At 37.3% G+C, this 22,834-nt stretch overlaps 1 protein-coding gene across 4 annotated transcripts in view; it reads right to left on the reverse strand.

Annotated features, from left to right (window-relative positions):
* Window positions 1-20,702, reverse strand: part of TTBK2 (tau tubulin kinase 2) — a 148,896-nt gene extending 128,194 nt beyond the window's left edge. For 2 of the 4 annotated variants that reach the window (XM_012766576.2, XM_012766572.2), the window contains exon 1: window positions 20,326-20,702. The gene's annotated coding sequence lies outside the window, so the exon portion shown is untranslated. Of the gene's footprint in view, window positions 1-7,904; window positions 7,967-20,325 lie in introns of all 4 variants that reach the window. The other 2 variants (XM_076004284.1, XM_076004285.1) reach the window with 2 other exon arrangements.
* Between the last annotated feature and the right edge of the window lie 2,132 nt (window positions 20,703-22,834).

The following is a 22,834-nucleotide window of genomic DNA, read 5'->3' on the forward strand; positions in this document are numbered from 1 at the left end:
CTTGAAAAACAATGAAGTTGGAGGAAATATACATGATTTTAAGACTTACTAAATAAAGCTATAGTTATCAAAACAGTGAGTTATCAGCAAAGAGACAGAAATATAGATACATGAGAAGAATAAAGAGTCCAGATATAGATCCACACAAATATGGCCAATTTTTAAGCTGTTTTTAAAATTTAGATATAACTCACACAACCATAAAATTCACCATTTTAAAGTATACAATTGAGTGGTTTGTAGTATATTCACAAGTTTTATAATCATTATCACTATCTAATCCCAGAACATTTTCAGCACCCCAAAAATAAATCCCATACCCATTAAGAGTCATTCCCTACTCCCTCCTTCTCCCAGCCCCTGGCAATCACTAATCATTCTGTATCTATGGATTTGCCTATTCTGGCCTATTCTATGCCTTTGTCAATATTTGACAAAGATGCAAAGGCAATTTGATATAGAAAAAAAAGATAGTCTTACCAATAAATGGTGTTGGAACAACTGTATATCCATATGTAAAAACTGAACCTCCATCTAAACTTTTAACAAAATTTAACTCAAAATGAATCATAGATCTAAATGTAAAATATACAACTTTTAGAAAAACTAGTGAGAAAATCTTTTTGACCTGTAGTGATTCAAAGAGTTCTTCACAGTGTGTCAATTTAAAAAGCAAATTTTTTTAAAAAGTTCTGAACATGACACCAAAGGCATAATTTATAAAAGAAAAAAAATTGATAAATTGAACTTCACCAAAATTCAAAACCTATATTCTGTGAAAGACACTGTTACGAGAATGAAAAGACAAGCTATAGTCTAGGAGAAAATGTCTGCAAATCACAAAACCAACCAAGGGCTTGTCTCCTGAATGTAAAGATAACTCTTAAAATTCAACAGAAAGGGCCATGTGTGGTGGCTCATGCCAATAATCCCAGCAGTTTGAGAGGCAAAGGCCAGAGGATTGGCAAGAAGATTGCTTGAGGCCAAGAGTTCAACACTAGCATGAGAAGCATAGCAAACCTTGCCTCTACAAAAAAAAAAAAAAAAAAAAAATTCAACAGTAAGAAAATGAATGACCCAATTTTAAAATGGGCAAAGAAGATATATTGATTGCAAATAAATACATGAGGAAAAGATGTTTGCCATCATTATCCAGTCTCATAAAGTTACATACTATATGATTACATTTATATGACATTCTCAAAAAGACAAACTATAGTGACAGAGGACAGATCAGTGGTTGCAAATAGTTAGAAGTGAAGTGACGGTGGGACTATAAAAGGAGAGTATGGCCGGGCGTGGTGGCTCACGCCTGTAATCCTAGCACTTTGGGAGGCCGAGTCGGGCTCAGGGTCAGGAGTTCCAAACCAGCCTGAGCGAGACCCCGTCTCTACCAAAAATAGAAATGAATTAATTGACCAACTAAAAATATATATACAAAAAATTAGCCGGGCATGGTGGCGCATGCCTGTAGTCCCAGCTACTCGGGAGGCTGAGGCAGTGGGATCGCTGAGCCCCGGAGTTTGAGGTTGCTGTGAGCCAGGCTGACGCCAGGGCACTCACTCTAGCCTGGGCAACAAAGGGAGACTCTGTCTCAAAAAAAAAACAAAAACAAAAAACAAGGAGAGTATGAAGGAGTTTTGGGGGTATGTCAGAGCTATTATGAATACATAAACTATTATAATTATGATTGTAGTGAGAGTTAAATAAATGTATACATGTGTTAGAACTCACTGAATTGTATACCCAAAAAGGTCCATTTGCTATATATTAATTTTTAAAGTTTTTAAAAATTTCTTTTAAAAATTCACAATTATATGAAAAAGCTATTAAATAGTCCTCCCTTTTCCAGCTGCATGCCTATATGGGGCCACATTTTCTTCACATACATTAAAAAAATTAGCATATTACAATGGATTAAATGGAAGTATGAGAACCCAGCTATCTTCTGTCATGCCAGACATTAAAGAGATTTGAAAACATATAGGAAGGGCACAGTGGCTCACACCTGTAATCCTAGCACTCTGGGAGGCCGAGGCGGGCAGATTGCTCGAGGTCAGGAGTTCGAAACCAGCCTGAGCAAGAGGGAGACTCCATCTCTACTATAAATAGAAAGAAATTAATTGGCCAATTAATATATATAGAAAAAAAATTAGCCGGGCATGGTGGCGCATGCCTGTAGTCCCAGCTACTCTGGAGGCTGAGGCAGAAGGATCACTTGAGCCCAGGAGTTTGAGGATGCTGTGAGCTAGGCTGACGCCACGGCACTCACTCTAGCCTGGGAAACAAAGTGAGACTCTGTCTCAAAAAAGAAAGAAAGAAAGAAAGAAAACTACAATGGGACCCAGGCAAAAGAGGATCCAACACAAAAGAATGAAATGAAAGAAATCCCCAGAATAAAATTGTAAAGGAAGAGCTCAAGAAGACAGCTACACAACACACCAGCTGAACAGCACTCCAGACTGGAGATCAGAAGTCTCCAAGAGATTTCTCAAAGATGACGCTATTAATAAAACACCTACATGAATTTGAATGCAGTGAGAGATTTATGCAGAGATTTATGATGGAAAGTATGAGATTGAATTAGTGATTAGGAAACTAACTGAAGAGAAACACTGTACAGTGGTGTGCCTGCCTGTAGTCCCAGCTATTCAGGAGGTTGAAGCAGGATTGCTTGAACTGAGGAATTTGAGACTAGCTTGGGCAACAAACATAGCAAGACCTGTCCATAAAATTTTTTTTTTTTAAATTACCCAGGCATGGTGGCACACACCTATAGTCCCAGCTACTCGGGAGGCTGAGGTGGGAAGGTGGGAAGATGGCTTGAGACAAGAGTTTGAGGGAGCAGTGAGCTATGATCACACCACTGCACTCCAGCCTGGGTGACAGAGCAAGACCCTGTCTCTTAAAAAAAAGAAAAGAAAAGAAAAACACAATACAATTATTAGCTCCAAGAAAAACAAAAGAAAAAGTATAGGAAAGAAAAAGTACTCATACAATACATCATAGCTTAGATGGCAAAAATATTTACTGAATCATAACGTAAACACTGAATTTTGACATAACCAAAATTAAGATATAACATTATTGGAAAAACAGAAGGACCTAACAGTACATATGTGGTAGGAATGAGATGGGTAATAAAAGAGTTGAATCCTTATCTTCCATAGTTGAAAGCCAATAGATAATAACTAAAACAGAAAAATTAATCAGCAGTAATACAAGCATCTTAATTTGAGATATGGAGGTAAATATCAAAAGAATCAGCAAAAAGTACTGAAAGTGAATATTTCCCAAAGAATGGAAAAGGAGGAAGAGTGGGGGCAAGTCCAGAAGATTGTCCCTTTTTTTATAACAACTTGTATAGGACCATTACACTTTAAAAATTATGTACATGTTTAACTCTGATTAATAATGAAAACTAAATTTAAAAAGCAATTTGTAGAACATAAACATGAAAAGTTGTTATTTATGTCTTAAATTAAAAACATAAGTTAAAAACAGTACATATGTATGATCCCATTTCTATTAAAAATGGTGCACATGTAAATAAATTATGCAGAGAAAAACCTGAACTGAAATTTATCAACTATTAACAGAAGTTATTTCTTATAGTATGATTATTTTCTGGTGGTGGTAAGGGATTTCTCTTTTATAAATTCACTACAGCAAACATGTATTTTTACAATTGCGATGAAAGCTATTTCTAAAAGTTAAAATGTTTAACTGTCACATACATGATCAAATGATTTTCGACAAGGGGGCTAAGACCATTCAATGGGAAAAGCACAGTCTTTTCAACAAATGTTGCAGGAAAAACTGGATATCCACATTCAAAAGAATGAAGCTGGAGCCTAACCTTACACCATATACAAAAATGCAATCAAAAATGAATCAAGGTGGGAGGCCGAGGCGGGCGGATTGCTCAAGGTCAGGAGTTCGAAACCAGCCTGAGCAAGAGCGAGACCCCGTCTCTACTATAAATAGAAAGAAATTAATTGGCCTATATATATATATAAAATTAGCCGGGCATGGTGGTGCATGCCTGTAGTCCCAGCTTCTTGGGAGGCTGAGGCAGAAGGATTGCTTGAGCCCAGGAGATTGAGGTTGCTGTGAGCTAGGCTGACGTCACGGCACTCACTCTAGCCTAGGCAACAAGCGAGACTCTGTCTCAAAAAAAAAAAAAATGAATCAAGGAACTAAACATAAGAGGTAAAACTATAGAACTCTTAAAGGAAAACATAGGGGGAAAAGTTTTCTGACATTGGATTTGGTGATAATTTCTTGGATATGACACCAAAACAAATCAGAAGAAAAACTAATTAGACTTCATCAAAATTAAAAACTTTAGGCCAGGCATAATGGCATGTACCTGTAGTCCCAGCTACTTGGGAGGCTGAGGCAGGAAGATTGCTTGAGCCTGGGAATTCAAGTCCAGCCTGGGCAAAAAAGCAAGACCTCGTCTCTAAAAAAAAAATTAAAAAATAAAAACTTTTGTGCATCAACACTATCAATAGAGTAAAAAGGCAACCCAAGAATGGGAGAAAATACTTTCAAATCATATATCTGATAAGGAGTTAACATCCAAAATATATAAAGAACTGCTAAAACTATATAACAAAATAACAACCTGATTAAAAAATAGCAAAGGGCTGGGCATAGTGGCTCACACCTATAATCCCAGCATTCTAGGAGGCTAAGGTGGGAGAATCTCTTGAGCTCAGGAGTTTGGGACCAGCCTGAGGAAGAACAAGACCTGTTCTCTGTTTTTGTTTGTTTGTTTGTTTGTTTGTTTTGAGACAGAGTCTCACTCTGTTGCCCCCGCTAGAGTGCTGTGGTGTCAGCCTAGCTCACAGCAACCTCAAACTCCTGGGCTCAAGCAATCCTTCTGCCTCAGCCTCCCGAGTAGCTGGGACTACAGGCATGCACCACTATGCCTGGCTAATTTTTTCTATATATATTTTTAGTTGGCCAATTCATTTGTTTCTGTTTTTAGAAGAGACGGGATCTCACTCTTACTCATTTGCTCAGGCTGGTTTCAAACTCCTGACCTTGAGTGATCCTCCCACCTCGGCCTCCCAGAGTGCTAGGATTACAGGCGTGAGCCACCTTGCCTGGCCGCCATCTCTATTAAAAACAAAAAATTAGCCAGGAATGGTGGTGCATGCCTGTAGTCCCAGCTACTCAGGAGGCTGAGGCAGGAGGATAACTTGAGCCCAGTAGCTGAGGTTGCTGTGAGCTAGGCTGATGCTGAGGCACTCTAGCCAGGGCAACCAAGCAAGACTCTATTTCAAAAAAAAAGTCAAAGGACTCAAACAGACATTTTTCCAAAGAAGATATACAAATGGTTAATAAGCACAAGAAAGATGTTCAACACCATCAATCATTAGGGAAATGTAAATCAAAACTACAATGATCTCAGAACCAATGCCTATTGAAAAAACAAATAACAAAACCCAAAAAAAAACCCACAGTGTAATACCACTTCACACATATTGAGATGACCATTGTAAAAAAAAAAAAAAGAAAAGAATAGGTGTTGGTGAGGATGTGGAAAAACTGGAACCACTGTACATTGCTGGTGGGAATGTAAAATGGGGCAGCTGCTGTGAAGAACAATATGGCAGTTCCTGAAATAATTAAATATAAAATTACCATAAGTTCCAGCAATTCCACTTCTAGGTATACACCCAAAAGAATTGAAAGGACTCAAACAGATATTTATACTCCCATGTTAATAGCGGCATTACAACAGCCAAAGGTGGAAGCAAACCAAGTATCTATCAACAATGAATGAACAAAATATAGTATATACATACAATGGAATATTATTCAATCTCAAAAAGGGAATTCTGACATATGCTACAACATGGATAAACCCTGAAGACACTATGCGAAGCAAAATAACCCAGCACAAAAGGACAAATATTATATAATTACACTTATAATAGGTACCTGGAGAAGTCAAATTCACAGAGACAGAAAATAGAATGGTGGTTGCCAGGAGCTATGGGAAGGGGAATGGGGAGTTAGAATGTAATGGGTATAGAGTTTCCATTTAGGAAAATAAAAAAAGTTCTGGAGATGGATGATGATGATTGCACAACAATGTAAACGTACTTAATGCCAATGAACTGTACACTTAAAAATGGTTAAAATGGTAACTCTTACGTATGTTTTACCACAATAAAAAGAAAGTTTCAATTTTAAATGGAGATGACTAGGTATCCCTCAGAGGTAACTATAAAAGCCAAATAATTTTCACTATCTTACTCTATGTTACCAGTGGAAAGATCATGGAACAAAATGGTATCCTGGGTGGTGTACTCCAGAACAATAAAATAAATCTATTATAGGAACAGACCAGTCCCAATTAGGAACTGAACACTAGGGGAAAGGCCCAAAATCCTGCAAGATACCCAGGTATGGCAGACTGCTTCTAAAATGGCTTCCAAGGATCCCATCTCCTGCTATTGATCCCTTCCCCTTAAGTGTGTGCTGTATCTAATGACTTGCCTCTAAGGAACAGAACACAGCAAAAGTGATATGATGTCACTTCCCAGATAAGTTATATAAGACTATGACATCTATCTTGCTCACTTTCTCTCTCTCTAGCTCTTTCTACTTGCTTGCTCTGATGAAGCAAGCTACTACTATTGCCTTATAGAAAGGCCCACATGGCAAACAACTGAGGCAGCTTCTGCAAGAATATATGATTCTGCTTATAATTGGTAGAACAAACCACAAGGAACTGGATCCTGCTAACAAATAGATTTTTTCTCCAGCTTGAGCCTTGTGATGGCTGCAGCATACCTTGATTGCAGCCTGTGACTAACTGTGAAACTGAGTACCCACCTGAGTCACACTCCAAATCCTTTCCCACAGACACTGTGAGGACAATAAATGTTGTTGTTCTAAAACACTTAAGTTTTGAGTTATTTGTTAAGCAGCAATAGATAAATTTGTTATACACCAGGCTTCATTAGTATGGGACAATAGTTTCTCAAAGTTATGCATGACCACAAGTTCCTTTTTGATTCTACATTATGGACTATATCTAAAAAATTACTGTAACTTGGCTGCAGTACCAATATTGTCAATAATTATTTTAGATTCATTTCTTCAGTAAGACTAATAACTTAATAATAAACAGTCTTGGTGCAAGAAAACTAGATACTGCAAGAGAAAAATAAAATATATTTCTCCTTGGCAATATCCTTAATGACCTAAAATAAGAAGTAAACAGCATGCTAATGATTTCTGACAATAATGCTAAATCTGGAGGTATTGCCAAAACAAACCCAATGAAGATCAATCAACATATGGACAGAATGGATTAAATGGAGATTCAAGTTGTAGATCTAAAACAGAGTGGTGAAAAATCATTTGAAATATTTGCTACATAGAAAGAGACCAAGAAAAAAATAGACAAAAAATTAATAAGTAAATACTGACAATCCTCTGGATTACAAACTCCTTAAAGATGAAAAACCATAATCACTATATCCTCTGCCATAACCAAGTACTGAACTTTGCAGTTAATCAACAGATATTTGGTGAAGTTAATTAACAGGCTCAAAATGAGACATCAAACTGCATCTAATTTATAGATTTACATATACAAATTTATGTAAATCTCTATATAGAATTCACATATACAAATATAACAGAACGATAAGAGGAAAAACGAAATAAAGGGAGAACAAAAATAAGAGACACATAGGAAAATTTTTAAAAATTGTATGAGAACTTCAAAAAACATAAACTAGACCAAACAAAACTTAATAAAGAGAACTCCTCAGATGAGCATTATTTGAGAAATTAACATAATACTACAGTAAGTTTATTGTCTTCTAACTCCATGGATTCTTCACAAAATAGAGAATAAGACCAGAGTACTGTACCTAGATTCAAATCCTGGCTGTTAGGCCCATTACTTAACTTCTCTGTGCCTCAACTTCCTCATCTATTAAAAAAAAAGGGATAACAACAGTGGCTAAGAATTAAAAGTGCTAATACATGATATATGCAAAGTGTTTATCATAGCACCTGGCACAATCTGCTGAATAAATGATAGTCATTACTTACTACTTACATATTTTGAATGTTTCTTAACCAAAATAAGGAGAAACAATCACATTCACAGATATATTACAGTCCAAAACAGTCTTTTTACTGTTTGAATATTGATGAAAGGTCATATTTGCATGGAGGCCCAGAACTGAACCTATTATACAACTACCACTTATTAAATTCAGATAAAAATATTTCTGACAGGAAGAGAAAATTATTACCCTACAAATATTAATACTATTTACAAATTAAATTACAGTATTTACATTGTTATGATTTTGCTTTTAAAGTTAAAATAATTACTTGAAAAAGGCAATAAAATAAACCAATTCCACCTACTATTTCTAGATTGGAAAAAGTATAAATTAGTGTTTTGACTTGAAGTAAATTTTGAGTATCCACCTACATAAAGGAAGCATTATCATAGCTAATATCAAAGAAGAAATAATTAAAGAATAAAAAGTGAGGACTCTTGTACACTGTTAGTGGGAAGGTACTTTGAAAATAGTTTGCATTATAAAGTAAAGCTGAAGATATGCATACCCCATGACTCAGTAACTGTTTTCCTAGGTATATATCCTAGAAATACTCTTCTCCTATGTGCACCAGGACACAGGTACAAGAATGTTCACAGTCACACTGTCCATTAATGCCAAAAGCAAGGTGTATGCAGGGCTATGTTCCTTCTAGTGACACTGGGGAGAATTCATTTCCTTGCCTCTCCAGCTTCTAGAAACTGTTGAATTCTTTTTTTTTTTTTTTTTTTTTTAAATAGACGGGGTCTTACCATATTGCCAGGTTGGAGGAGTGCGATGACTAGCTATTCACAGGCACAATCATAGTGCACTACAGCCTCAAACTGCTGGGCTCAAGTGATCCTCCTGACTCAGCCTCCTGAGTAGCTGGGACTACATGCACCACTGGCATGGCTTGCCTGAATTCTTTGTCTCATGGCTTAGTTGTACAGCATCTTCAAATCTCTCTGACCCTTGTTTCCATTATCCTATCTCCTTATTTCTCTCTCACAAAACATATATGCCTCCCTCTTATGAGGACCCTTGTGATTATACTGATCTACCTGAATAATCAAGATAGTCTTCTCCTCAGAAGAGCCTTAATTTAATCATATCTGTAAAATCCCTTCTGCCACATAAGTTAACACACTCACAGGTTTCTGAGATTAGGATGCGAACATCTTTGGGGGCCATTATTCTACCTACCACAAAAATTATACTAAAATGAAAATGAAGAAACTACTGCCACACTAAAATACATGAATGAATTTTATAAACAACATTGAAAAATATCAGGTAAGACAAAAGGATACATACATTATGAGTCTGTTTACACAAATTTGTTCTATAAAATTTGGATTCAGTCAAAAGGCTACCCTTAAAGACCTAAAAGACCACAGGTTCCTGACCCCTGGAGGATTATTATGCAAAGTTTCTAAGAATAGGTGGATAGGAATCACAGAAGAGGTTTGGTAGGTTGAAAAATAGCCTGCTGACCATGGTGGCTTACACCTGTAATCCCAGCACTTTGGGAGGCCATGGTGGGAGCATCGCTTGAGGCCAGGAGTTAGAGATCAGCCTGGGCAGTAGGGAGACCCCCCCATGTCTACAAAAAAACTTAAAAAATTAGCCAGATGTGGTGGCATGCACCTGTAGTCCCAGCTACTCGGGAGGCTGAGTCAGGAGGATCACTAGACCCCAGGAGTTCAAGATTGCAGTGAGCCACGAGGACGCCACTGCACTTTAGCCCAGGCACAGAGTGAGACCCTGTCACAAAAAAAAGAAAAGAAAGTAAGGAAGAAGGAGAAATAGCCACACATTTCTCCCATTCCTGTATGTACATCCCTTTGCAATGTGACCTTGCTGCATCTCCCATCAAGAGGTAGCTTGTTTCTTACTCCATCTCTACAACAGAACTGGAGTTGGCCATGTGACTTGTTTTGGCCAATAAACATTAGTGAACATGACCCAGGGGCTTGAAAAACACTTGTACACTGAACTTGCCTTTTGGAACCCAGACTCATGAGAAGAAACTCAAGCTAGCGGACCGCCTCATGTAAGCGAGCACAAATAAGACCAAAAGACGAACTACTCAGCTGAGGCCAAACTGCCAACCCACAGAATGATTAATTACTAAATGATTACTGTTTTGGGCTCCAAATTATGAGGTGGCTTGTTTCAAGGCAAAATGTAACTGACTGAGGGAAGCAAAGGCACAGAAGTGGAAATATGAACATAACATACAAGAGCATAGAAAATGAATGATTAGATTATTCTAAAGGAAAAAGAATGCTTATGGGAGAAAGAATACATAGGCCTAAAAGGTAAACTGAGTTCAGACTGTAAAAAACCAGGCTACATAGAAGATGGACTTCACTCTGTTTCAGTAGGCAAGAGGGTGCCATTGAAGGACTTCAGAGCAAGAGGATGATATAATGTAAATGGAAAGGAAGTTCAGTTAGGAGACTATTACTATTATCCAGGTGGGTTGAAGTAATAACTTTCTCCTACATTTGGGGTAGAAGCTAGATAATTTGCTAAACAGATACATATGGTTTTATAAGAGTCATAGATAGTCTACATTAATATAAATTCCGCTCTTCAACAGAAAAATGTAAGAAAATTATTTTTACTTATGATTTTCATCTCAATAGGCACAGTGCTAGAATTAATCATCAAAAAAGCTATGACATACCTAAAGGTAAAGAAAATATATTTGAAACTATATTTGTGCATAAAAATAATATATATATTTCTAGTGACAGCATGTGTGAAATATGAGTCTTCTTTGAGATTTAAATACACCCACCAGATCACTTCAGCTCCCTGCCATAATAGAGTAGCAGGAACCAGATTTACCTCTTCACTTTAAACAACTAGAAAAACAGATGAAATATATGAAACAATGGATTTCAGACACTAGACAATAGGCAGAACAAGACAGGGATCCATGAGAGAAGGGAAATAAATGAAGTGAGCTCTATGAATGTCCCACCTCACTGCCTAGAGAGAGTTTCCATACTGCAAGACAGGAATAGGGAAACAAAACAAAGTCCAGGGGTCTCAGTGAGTTGAGGAGACAGGGTTCAGAGGTTAGGAAGGCCAAAGAGGCTAAAGTTTGCAGGGCAGAACACTGCAGAGGAGAGAGAGTAAAAGATGGCAAGCTCTATAGATCTACAGAGGGTTCCCTTTGAGATTTCACCTGAGTAGTTATCAGTGCACGTGTGTGAGGAAATGGTCAAGGCCAGAGAAAGAACCACTGGAAATGGGTAAGCAGAATAATCCTTGATGTTCACACAGGGCTGTAAATAGTTTAGATATTCAACAGCCAGAGTGAAAAAGACTTACACACACCAAGGGTATTACATGCATCAAACTATTTTCAAATAACTTAATTGTATCCCAGAACAAATTATAAACATTTAAAGGAATGCCAAAAAAAAAAAAAAAAATCAAACACATAACAATGTAAAATCACAATGTCTGGCACCCAATCAAAAATTACCAGGAGAGTAAACCAGGAGAAATACCAACTAGACGTAGTAAAAGTAGAGATGATAAAACTGGTAGATAAGCCCTTTAAAACAGCCATTATAAATGTATTTAATATGTTCAAAAAAGTAGAGAAAAGCATAAGCATGTTAAGGAAAGAAATGTAAAATACAAAAAACTGAATTTCTAAACATGAAAAGTATGTGTATCTGAAATGAAAAATACAAAAGGAAATGTATTTAATATGTTCAAAAAAGTAGAGAAAAGCATAAGCATGTTAAGGAAAGAAATGTAAAATACAAAAAACTGAATTTCTAAACATGAAAAGTATGTGTATCTGAAATGAAAAATACAAAAGGAAAAAAATACACTGCATGGGATTAACACCAGATTAATCAATGTAAAAGAAAAGATTAGTGAACTTGAAAATACGGAAGAAGAAACTATCCAAAATGAAACACACAGAGAAGGCTGGGCGCAGTGGCTCATACTTGTAATCCTAGCACTCTGGGAGGCCGAGGCAGGTAGATCCTTTGAGCTCAGGAGTTCAAGATCAGCCTGAGCAAGAGAGAGACCACGTCTCCACTAAAAAAATAGAAAGAAATTAGCTGGACAACTAAAAATATATAGAAAAAATTAGCTGGGCATAGTGGTGCATGCTTGCAGTCCCAGCTACTCGGGAGGCTGAGGCAGCAGGATCGCTTGAACCCAGGAGTTTGAGCTAGGCTGATGCCTTGGCACAGTAGTGGGGCAACAGAGTGAGACTCTGTCTCACAAAAAGAAAGAAAGAAAGAAACACACAGATAAAAAGACAGAAACCAAAACAGAGTACCAGTAGAACTGTAGGGTAACATCAAAGGGCCTAAGGTACATGTAACTAGAGTCCCAGAAGGAAGGAACAAGGACATTGTTTATACTTTTAATTCTGTTGTCAGTTACTGTGACTATGCAGTCTTGGAAAGTTTCTCTTTACTTTCAATAGATATTTTGCTATCTAGATACATTTATTGAGCCCAGAGAGATTGATTCCATGCTGAAAAAAAGAAAAAATGTCTGAAGTTTTCCCAAATTTGATGAAAACTATAAATATACCATATACTCCCACTAGTAAAGTAAAAAATCAGATGTTTTCAAAGCAATCATGATCTGTTTATGTAAATAGTATTTAGAAAACCTGATCTATATTTCAAAAATACATTAAAATGTAGTGAGAGGCACAGTGGCTATATTGGATCTCAATGTCAAAATAATATATTTTTCACATTATAAAAAATTATCTAAATTGTTCTGTTTTAAAATAAAACAAGATGAGTTGTAGATACAAGTTTACAAAGACTAGACACAAGCTAAGTTTTTCAAAGCATCTAATATAATAATGTAAGCAACAGAAATAAGTTTTGGGAATAGGATAAAACCAACAGGATTTTGTTTTTACCCTACAGGTCTTAGCAAGAGCCCCTCTGAAGAGTTAATAAAAAGAGATGAGGATTTGTGAATAACCCTATCTGCTGACAGCAAAAGAAGAGAAAGAAAATTCAGTCATCACTCACACTTCAATTGTTCCTTATAAACTTTTACAGGAGGTAAATTATACTTCTGACAGCATGTAATCTCTCCATAAATATACCCAAGAAAGTAAAATATCCATTAAAAATGAAGAGAAACTTTACAAATTAGTATGATTTCAATTACTGACAACAGAATAAAAGTGTAAACAACCTAGTTTGCCTCTCCCTGGCTACAATGCTAACAACACATAAACAAATTCTTCCCTTATAGAATGCAGTATAACTTACATGGCCAGATTGTAAGGAAAACATTAATGAAATAATTCCTCTGGTAAAACCTACTATAGCCAAATCAACCAAAAAAAGCATTATGTCTATAATCCTCCCACAAAGACAAAGGAAAAAAAATCCCTATAGAACCTTCTCTGTAAAGATCTTCATTATAATAAGATTTTACGTATACTAAATTCCCTTTTTAAAAATAGCAAAACTGAGACAAAGAGAGATTAAGTAATCTATGATCCAATGCTGTTATAGTAGAGATAAGAATAGATTCAAACCTTATCTTGATACATAATTAATAATTTACATTTATTGTTTAGCAAGAATTTATCAATTTAAGAGGTAGTAGTTACACTAACCTTATTTTCTAAACCAATAATTAAGTGCCAAGGTATAAGGTATATTTTTTCCTGATTTATGAATCTATTTTTTAAGTTTACAAAGATATTCAAGTTATATCCCAATTACTTGTACATTTAATGAATCACCTATAAGCTACTAGACCCTAGCTACAGGGACACTGTAACTACTTATTTGGAACACCTCTTCCTTATAGTCATATACAGATACTATGGCTACTGGTAATACCTAGTCCTAACTTATGATGGTTGAAACAGAGTGTGAAACATAACAAAAGAACTCTTGAGCAACTGAAGCAGGGAGAACTTAAAGTAGAAACCTATATTGGAGGAAGAGGTGGACTCTTTAGGACAAAACTTTTCAAAGTGTTCTGGTATTCTGAAAGGACTTGTCTAAAGCTTGTGTCAGGGATTGTGTAAACATTCAATTTTAATTAATTTTTATTTAAAAACATGTTTCAGGGTTGTGTAAATATTCAATTTTAATTAATTTTTATTTAAAAACATTTATTTTTAATTATTTAACTAATTATAGTTACAGTATATCCACTAACCTCTGACTCTCATGTATTATACAGAACAAATTGTGGATGATAAAACAGAAATTTCTTTCCTGAACCCACCACCCTACCATTAGGTCTGTCTTTTAAATGCTCATGTCTGCATTTTCTCTTCATAATACTTGGAACACTTGTAATTCCTTATTGTACAAATATCTGCTTCTACTATTTGTAAACTCCAAAAGTGAGGAGATTATTTGTCTTATTCACTGCTGAATCTCTAACCCTTAGCTCAGTAACATGGTAGTTGCTTAAGAAGTATTTAATGAGCCGGGCGCAGTGGCTCACGCCTGTAATCCTAGCACTCTGGGAGGCTGAGGCGGGCGGATTGCTTGAGGTTGGGAGTTCGAAACCATCCTGAGCGAGACCCCGTCTCTACTAAAAATAGAAAGAAATTAATTGACCAACTAAAAATATATATACAAAAAACTAGCCGGGCATGGTGGCACATGCCTGTAGTCCCAGCTACTTGGGAGGCTGAGGCAGGAGGATCGCTTGAGCCCAGGAGTTTGAGGTTGCTGTGAGCTAGGCTGACACCACGGCACTCACTCTAGCCTGGGCAACAAAAGTGAGACTCTGTCTCAAAAAAAAAAAAAAAAAAAAAGGAGTTCGAAACCAGCCTGAGCAAGGGTGAGACCCCGTCTCTACTATAAATAGAAAGAAACTAATTGGCCAACTAATATATATAGAAAAAATTAGCCAGGCATGGTGGTGCATGCCTGTAGTCCCAGTTACTCAGGAGGCTGAGGCAGAAGGATTGCTTGAGCCCAGGAGACTGAGGTTGCTGTGAGCTAGGCTGATGCCACTGCACTCACCCTAGCCTGGGCAACAAAGCAAGACTCTGTCTCAAAAAAAAAAAAAAAAAAGTATTTAATGAACGAATGAATGAATTAGGCTACTGCAATATAGTAGTCCCCCCTCACCCAAGGTTTCATTTTCCACGGTTTCAGATGGAAAATTCCAGAATAAGCAATCCATAAGTTTTCAATTGTTTGTCATTCTGATTATGGTGATGAAATCTCAAACTGTTCCACCTGGGAGTAAATCATCTGTTTGTCCAGTGTATTTATGCAGTATACATGCTACCCAACCATTAGTCCCTTAGTAACTCTCTAGGTTATCAGATTGGTTATCAGATTAACTGTCTAGGGATTACAGTGTTTGTGTTCAAGTAACTCTTACTTACTTAAATGGCTTCAAAGTATAAGAGTAGTGAGGCTAGCATATTGTTATAATTGTTCTATTTTATTATTAGTTGTTGTTAATCTCTTACTGTGCCTAATTTATAAATTAAACTTTATCGTAGGTATGTATGCATAAAAAAAAACATAGTATACATAGGGTTAGGTACTGAGGTTTCAGGGATCCACTGGAGGTCTTGGAATTTGTCCTTCTCAGGTGGAGGTGCAAAGGTCCAAAGAGGCTGAATTAAGGCAGTAGCAGTAGAAATGGGAAAGCAGAGCTTTTGTGCAGGTAGAACCAGGAGAGAGAGGGAGCAAGCAAAAAAAAAAAAAATTGAGATTTTTGGGCTTGGGTGATTTTGAGCTTGGGCTCAGTGATGCCTTTATTTATAAGAATTAAGGAGTTCAAAAGAAGACTGACTTTTGTCTTGGATATTTTTTAAGTGCTAAGGAAATCCAGTAGAAATAAGTCCTAACCTAGTGTCCTATCTACCATATAATTTAGCTTTCACATGATTTTTTAAAATCAAATTTCATGAGAGGCAAGGCTCACGTTTTTCTCTTGATTATTCATTTTTTCTTATTTTCTTCTCCCTCATATTTGCCTTATTGATCATTGAAAAAATGTTGATAAAACCATTTTTAAGATATTTTAGAAACTGAGGCACTTAGTGGATCAAGAGAAGAAAAAGATTATAGGAACTTAGTTCGTAACATATAACACATGAAAAACTAAATGTCAGACAAATATTAACAAAATATACTAGATGATCATATGGCTAGAACAAGATAAAGGAAACAATGTAGCTTCATTTTTTTTTAAAGGCAATTACTTTGAAACTCTGCAGAAAGAAAAAAGACAAGTATAAAATATGAATCATAAAAGCACTTTGGTAAAAAAAGATAATGGCATATAAGTTTTCTCATTCAAACAATGAAAAATATTGATTCTTATTTTCAATAAAAATGTTAATTCTGTTTAAAAAAAATGATGAGTCCTACAATCTGGTTAGGTTAAATCTTGATAGTTGACCAAAGGGAGCCAAGAAGTTACTACTTCCCATTCTTCAGGAGACACTATTACATCTCAGATTCTTTTTAAAGAACACTTAATTTTTTTACCTTGGGAAGCTTTACCCTAACTGAAGTGAAAACAAATTCTTATAATATAATTAAAAAAAACTATGAACATCCCAAAATATCAAGGATCAAAGGTAAAAGGAATTCATAGGAAGTAAGTCAAAATGTTCACAAATGTTCTTAAGTACTATATATGTTCAATTAAGTATCAAGAGTATATAAAATAATAACCACAGAGAGAATAATGTTTAACTTAAAAGTCATATAACATAAATGAAAATATACTGAAAAGACTGTTTACAAATTACCTGCTTAAGCAAAAAATAAAAATAAAAAATCTTTTAAATCACTTCCTTAAAAAGATGAAATTTTTTGGCAAAACTGATATTCACATTATGTAAATTATATAATTTCAATCTGTATTTTAAACCTATAATTAAGGATCATCAGATTTTAATGAAGTAGAAATTGTTTTGAGTGGTAATATGTGTTTTCCTTATGCTTAATATTTAATTCTAAAAAACTCAACTTTTTCATACGAACTTAAAGGCTCTTACCAAATATAGAAGTATGATATTTAACCTGAAAGCACTCAGTATTTTCAGCACAAAAAGCTCTACCCACTGAAGCCTAGGAAAAAAACTCCCACTACCATCACTATTGTTATAATATTCTAGGTGACAAAAAAACAGATGACAAGGAAGTAAAATTATATAAAATGTGTTTAATTTCCAATACCTATAAATATTAAAGATATCTTGCAATATTACTAATAAAACAGAAATAGTTCCAGCTATATTTTGAGTATTTCTCAAAACCTCAAAAAGAGCAACAACAACAAAATTTTGAGTAACATGCCCTCAAAGTGATTTGCCACATATCTATAAATGTTAGATAGGAGTTATTTTTCTTATAGGAATTATTTTTTTAAGTGGGGAAAGAAATAAGCTTTCTTTTCTTTTCTTTTTCTTTCTTTCTTTTCTTTTTTTTTTTTTTTTTTGAGACAGAGTCTCCCTTTGTTGCCCAGGCTAGAGTGAGTGCCATGGTGTCAGCCTAGCTCACAGCAACCTCAAACTCCTGGGCTCAAGTGATCCTCCTGCCTCAGCCTCCAGAGTAGCTGGGACTACAGGCATGTGCCACCATGCCCGGCTAATTTTTTCTATATATTTTTAGTTGGCCAATTAATTTCTTTCTATTTTTAGTAGAGACGGAGTCTCGCTCTTGCTCAGACTGGTTTCGAACTCCTGACTTTGAGGGATCCACCCTCCTTGGCCTCCCAGAGTGCTAGGATTACAGGCGTGAGCCACTGCGCCCGGCTTATATTTTCTATTAATTCTCAAAGACTATTTTATTTTGCTGGTCAACACAGCCCCCACTAGTTCAATATGGTCATTAAACACTTTCTCTTACTATAAATTTTTTTAAACAACAAACATTTATTATATCTCACACAGTTTCTGAGAATTAGAATCTGAAAGTGTCTTAGCAGGGTGGTTTCAGCTTAGGGTCTCTCATGAGTTGTAATCAAGCTGTCGTGTGTGTGTGTGTGTGTGTGTGTGTGTGTGTGTGTGTGTATATTTTTTTTTTCCTAGAGATAGGGTCTTACTCTGTCACCAGGCTGGAGGGCAGTGGCACAATCACTGCTTGATTGCAGCCTTGAACTCCTGGGCTCAAGCGATCCTCTCACCTCAGCCTCCTGAGTAGCTGGGACTGTAAGTGCACGCCACCATGCACAACAAATTTTCAATTTTTTTGTATAGACAAGAGTCTCACTATGCTGCCCAAGCTGTTGTCTCCTGGCCTCAAGTGATGCTCCTGCCTCAGCTTCAGAAATTGCATATATATTACTTTTTAAAGTTTTAAAATGTATAAGGGATTGCCTGCCCCCCATCAAAGTGAAAGTTAAATTCCATGATCACAGCTAACTCAACTCTGTAATATTCATTACTTTGAAAAACCAGCAACCTATTGCTGTAACAGTTTTAGCACACATTTTACATGTAAAATATTCTCCAAAATTGTCTAAATTATACAAACTTCACTTCTAACATTACATTTAAAGATATTTGAAGCTCTATATAATTGAGTTCAATTTGCTAAAGCAAATGAGCTCTAACCTCATGAAGATTTCCTGAGGTATTAAAATAATCAGTATTTAAAAGAAAGTCAAAAGAAGACACAAAAATCTGAAGTCATATATAATACAATATAGAATTCTCTACATTTTGTCTTAACTATAGTACAAGATAATGAGCAATATATATTATTCTCAAGTCAGCCCCTTACCAATGATCAAATTTATTTCAATTTGATATTATATATTTAAAAATGAAACTATGAATTTTAATTTCTTTTACGTGTCTAACACTGGAAGAGGAAAAAGTATTTCCTGACATTTTATCATAAAAGAAAAATGTTAGAGAAACTTTCTTTTATAACCACGTTCAAACATTCCTTTTAGTATCTTGATAAAACGTATCATACAGGAAAGCATAGGCTTCTAAATTAAAGATTCTTTTCAGTATGTTTTCAGTTTGAATAGATCACAATATATCATCCAAGTCTACATACTTATTATTTGAAAAATTTTTAGAATTAAGACAAATTCTTCAAGATTAGTCATGTTAAGCTATATTTGTCATTACTGCTTCTTTATTTAAAAAAAAGTAAAGAAGGAAAGCAATGCATCGCATTCAATTCCCTCAATACTTTAAAAATCATACTACCCCCCTCCAATAAACGTCATTATATTCCATTTAGCCAAAAGTAAACAGCAGACACATCTTTGTGGTCTATCCTGGCAAATCAGTGTTTAGATACCAAATACAATTGTAATTAATGGCTCAGAATCAAACACTGTAACAAAACAGAGTGGATCCGCCTGTGTGTGTACATGTGCTCATTCATAACATGACCCTCCTACACACACAGAAACTCAGTTTCTACTGAATAACAAAACATCTTTACATTATACATAGGTTATTATAAAATTGTCCTCTTTAATGTACAAAGAAAGCAACTTCTAAAGCTGAGGAAGAGAAGAGTTAATACCAGGATTGCTGCCACCTATCAACTTTAATTCAAAGCAAAGTACAACTCAATGTCATTTTTAACTCTACTGCAGCCAAGACTGAAACAAAATTAACTTCATTGTGGGATAAAGTATTAGCATCCCAATGGATTATTTACTTCTCTATTTGACAGTACATATATGTGGAGTCTTTTGTCCCTCCCACAACATCCCAGGGTGTCAACATTATCTTCGTCAAAGCATACAAGGAGCAAATCCCTCAGGTCATTACTTCAGTACCCTAGTACACAAAAGTCATGGCCTTAATTGTCGTTACAACACAGCGAATAGATTCTATAGTTCCATGCCCCCTTCTATGATAGTTGGGGATGCGGGGTGGGAAAGCAGCGCTCATATTTCCTAAGAATCCTCTGTGTTTGGTCCTGGTACCAGAAGTGGCATAAGTACAAGTGCTATGTGGGTCACCCACAGAGAGAGGAACAGAACGAAGCTTCGTGACCCTCCAAGTTCAGGGAAGATACCCAAAGCCTCGGGGAAAACGGGGCTGAATCCGAACAGTCTCCGAGGTGGACAGTGACTGGGTCTGGCACGAGCCCATACCGTGGGCAGCAACCTAGGAGTCTCCAGTACCCCTCTCCTCCTCACCAGGGGCGGTCACTCAGCAAAGGGTGCGGCCAGAGGAGGGGGTCAGGATTGGGGGAGGGCGGCGCCCTAGGGGTGCTGAGGGCGGGGGGGTGTGTCCTACCTGGGCCGTGGCGGACGCAGGGATTTCAGGCGGAGCGCTCGAGTCCAGCTCAGGGCCGGGACCGGCAGGGGTCAACCCTCAGCAGGCGGGACTGCCACCGCCTGCCCATCCCCCGCCGCGAACTGCGGCGGGACCCAAGCGCGGCTTCGAGGGCCGGCCGGCTGGGTAGTTCCCCCGGGTACCGTCCGCGTTTACTGGCGGCGGCGGCGGCTGCTGCTGTTACTGCTGCTGCTGGCTTCTCCCAGCCGCTGCTCTTGTGTCAGCCCCTGCTCCCCCTCCTGCCGCCGCCGCCGCCGCCTTGTCCCCACCGCTCCCATCGCCGCTGCGGCGACTACTGCAGCGCCCGCTGACCCGACCCGACGTTAGTCTCCCCCTTCGCAACCCGGCACAGCCTAGCCCACCTGCCCTGCCAATGCGCACGCCCACCTCTCTACTGCAGGTGCTGATTGGAGGATGAGTTCCGAGACCCCAGCGTCGGTTGGTTAGTCTCATTGCCCATCACGAAGGGGGCGGAGAGTAGGGCAGAAGGCGTCTCCGCCCCCCACCGGAGAATTGCCGCTATCTTCAGGTTTGCCTGAGAGGGCTAGTTACCGGGAAGGGAGCATCACAATGGCAGCACGCATGCGCGCGGGGATTCTGGGCCTCGTAGTTCCAGCCTCACAACTGCGCGCTGGTCTAGAGAAGCAGGGCTTCTGAGACCAGTGATTGGCGTACTTAGGTGTTCTAGTTCAGCTGTTAACTTAGTTATACAGGCATGGTTGTGACTCCAATGTTAGGCGTTTTGTAATAAAATTGGAAATACCTTGTCACGATACGGAATTACACACTGAGGCAGTCGTGAGGAGGAGCTGAAATCGTGAGGCCCTGCCATGCCTTAAGGGATCCATCCACCTCCTCAGAACCAAAGCTGCCAGGATCTCGCAAATTGGCGCTGTCCCCAGAACCTCCTAACATGAAGTTAATAACCTTTGGGGACCAGGGAAGGGCTTAAAGGTGTGAGAAGGAAAGGAGACAGGACTTCCATAAAGGAATGTCAGGCTGGAGACTGGAGTTTCCTTATGATTTTACAACTCACAATGAACAAGATTTCATATCGTTTTTGAAACACCTCCAGCTAAAGATTCAATGAGCAGCCCTGGTGCAGACCAGTATGGGATTCTAAGCAAGAATATGGGAGGGTTGCTCAAAGACTTTCAAAGAAAAGCGAGGAGGGCGGAGCATCGAGTCTGTAGGATAAATTTGTATTTAGTGTTGATTGTGTCAGCCTCTTTGATCAAGGAAAACCTTAAGATTAAGCCCGTCTCCCATCTTTATCCACCAATTTACAGTAAGGAAAACTCAATTTAAAAGGTTAAGCAACTTTTCTAAGACAATAAACTAATAAGTGACAAAACCAAAACTCAGGTCTCTTAAACCTGTGTCTAATGCTTTCTCTACTTAATAATCACGATGACTCCCAGGGGTTTGCCATAGACAGAAAAAAATGCAATAACATATGAGCTTAATTTTTACATTAAATCCTTTTCTTCACTCAAGCGACATCATTATTCAAGCTGATTAAGAATATAGAAAGGTTAAATATAAATCCTATATCCAATCTCAGATCTGTTCTTATAGAATCTGTTTCTTCTTGTTCAGGAAAAGCCACAGCCTCTTGACATTCTTTAAAAAACATCAGGCACCTCTACTATCATGTCCAGATCCTTGGATAAAAAGCTGGACAAAATGTATGGTAAAGGCAATTGATGATGCAGTTCATCTTGTTCTATTCATACATAAATAAGTTGCCAAATTGATTTCTTTCCACTAATTAAAACCACAAGTTGCTTTTTCTATTACTTTGTCTAATAGAATATAGTTTGCTTCAGAGTATTGGCCAATCACATAATTTGAGTAGAAAAAGATTAGGGTTTCAGTAAATATTTTTCTTTAAAAATTAAAGGAGTTTATAGGGAAAAATGTCCAAATTCATGACATTATGCCTAGAGCAAAAAAAGTGCCCCCTTTTCTCTAGTCTTTTCTATTTAAGAATTATTAGTCTGTTCCCAGAGATGCTTTTTGAATTAGGACAAATGGCAAGGTAATATATTTATTATTCAAGAGCTGGTACCAGAATTCAGGAACCCCGTTTGATACACACACACACACACACACACATACTTTTGAGATATATATATATACTTGAGATATATTTATAGAGAGAAATAAATGTGGTAGCTAACCTTCAAGGTGGCTCCCGATGATCCCTACCTCCTAATATTCTCACCTTTATGTAGTCCCTCCCATACTAAATTAGGCTGAGCTATGTAACCAATAGGATTTTCCAGAAATTATGATGTGTGACTATCAAGGTTAGTTAGTAACAGACATTGCAGCTTCTGCCTTATGCCCTCTTGGATCACTTACTTAGCATGAAGCCAGTTGCCATATCATAAGGATACTCTAGCAGCCCCATGTAGTGGTCTCCTGGCAAGGAGCTGAGGCATCACACTAATAGTCCACACCAGCT

Source organism: Microcebus murinus, chromosome 6 (assembly GCF_040939455.1).
Source record: "Microcebus murinus isolate Inina chromosome 6, M.murinus_Inina_mat1.0, whole genome shotgun sequence".
Lineage (NCBI taxonomy): Eukaryota > Metazoa > Chordata > Mammalia > Primates > Cheirogaleidae > Microcebus > Microcebus murinus.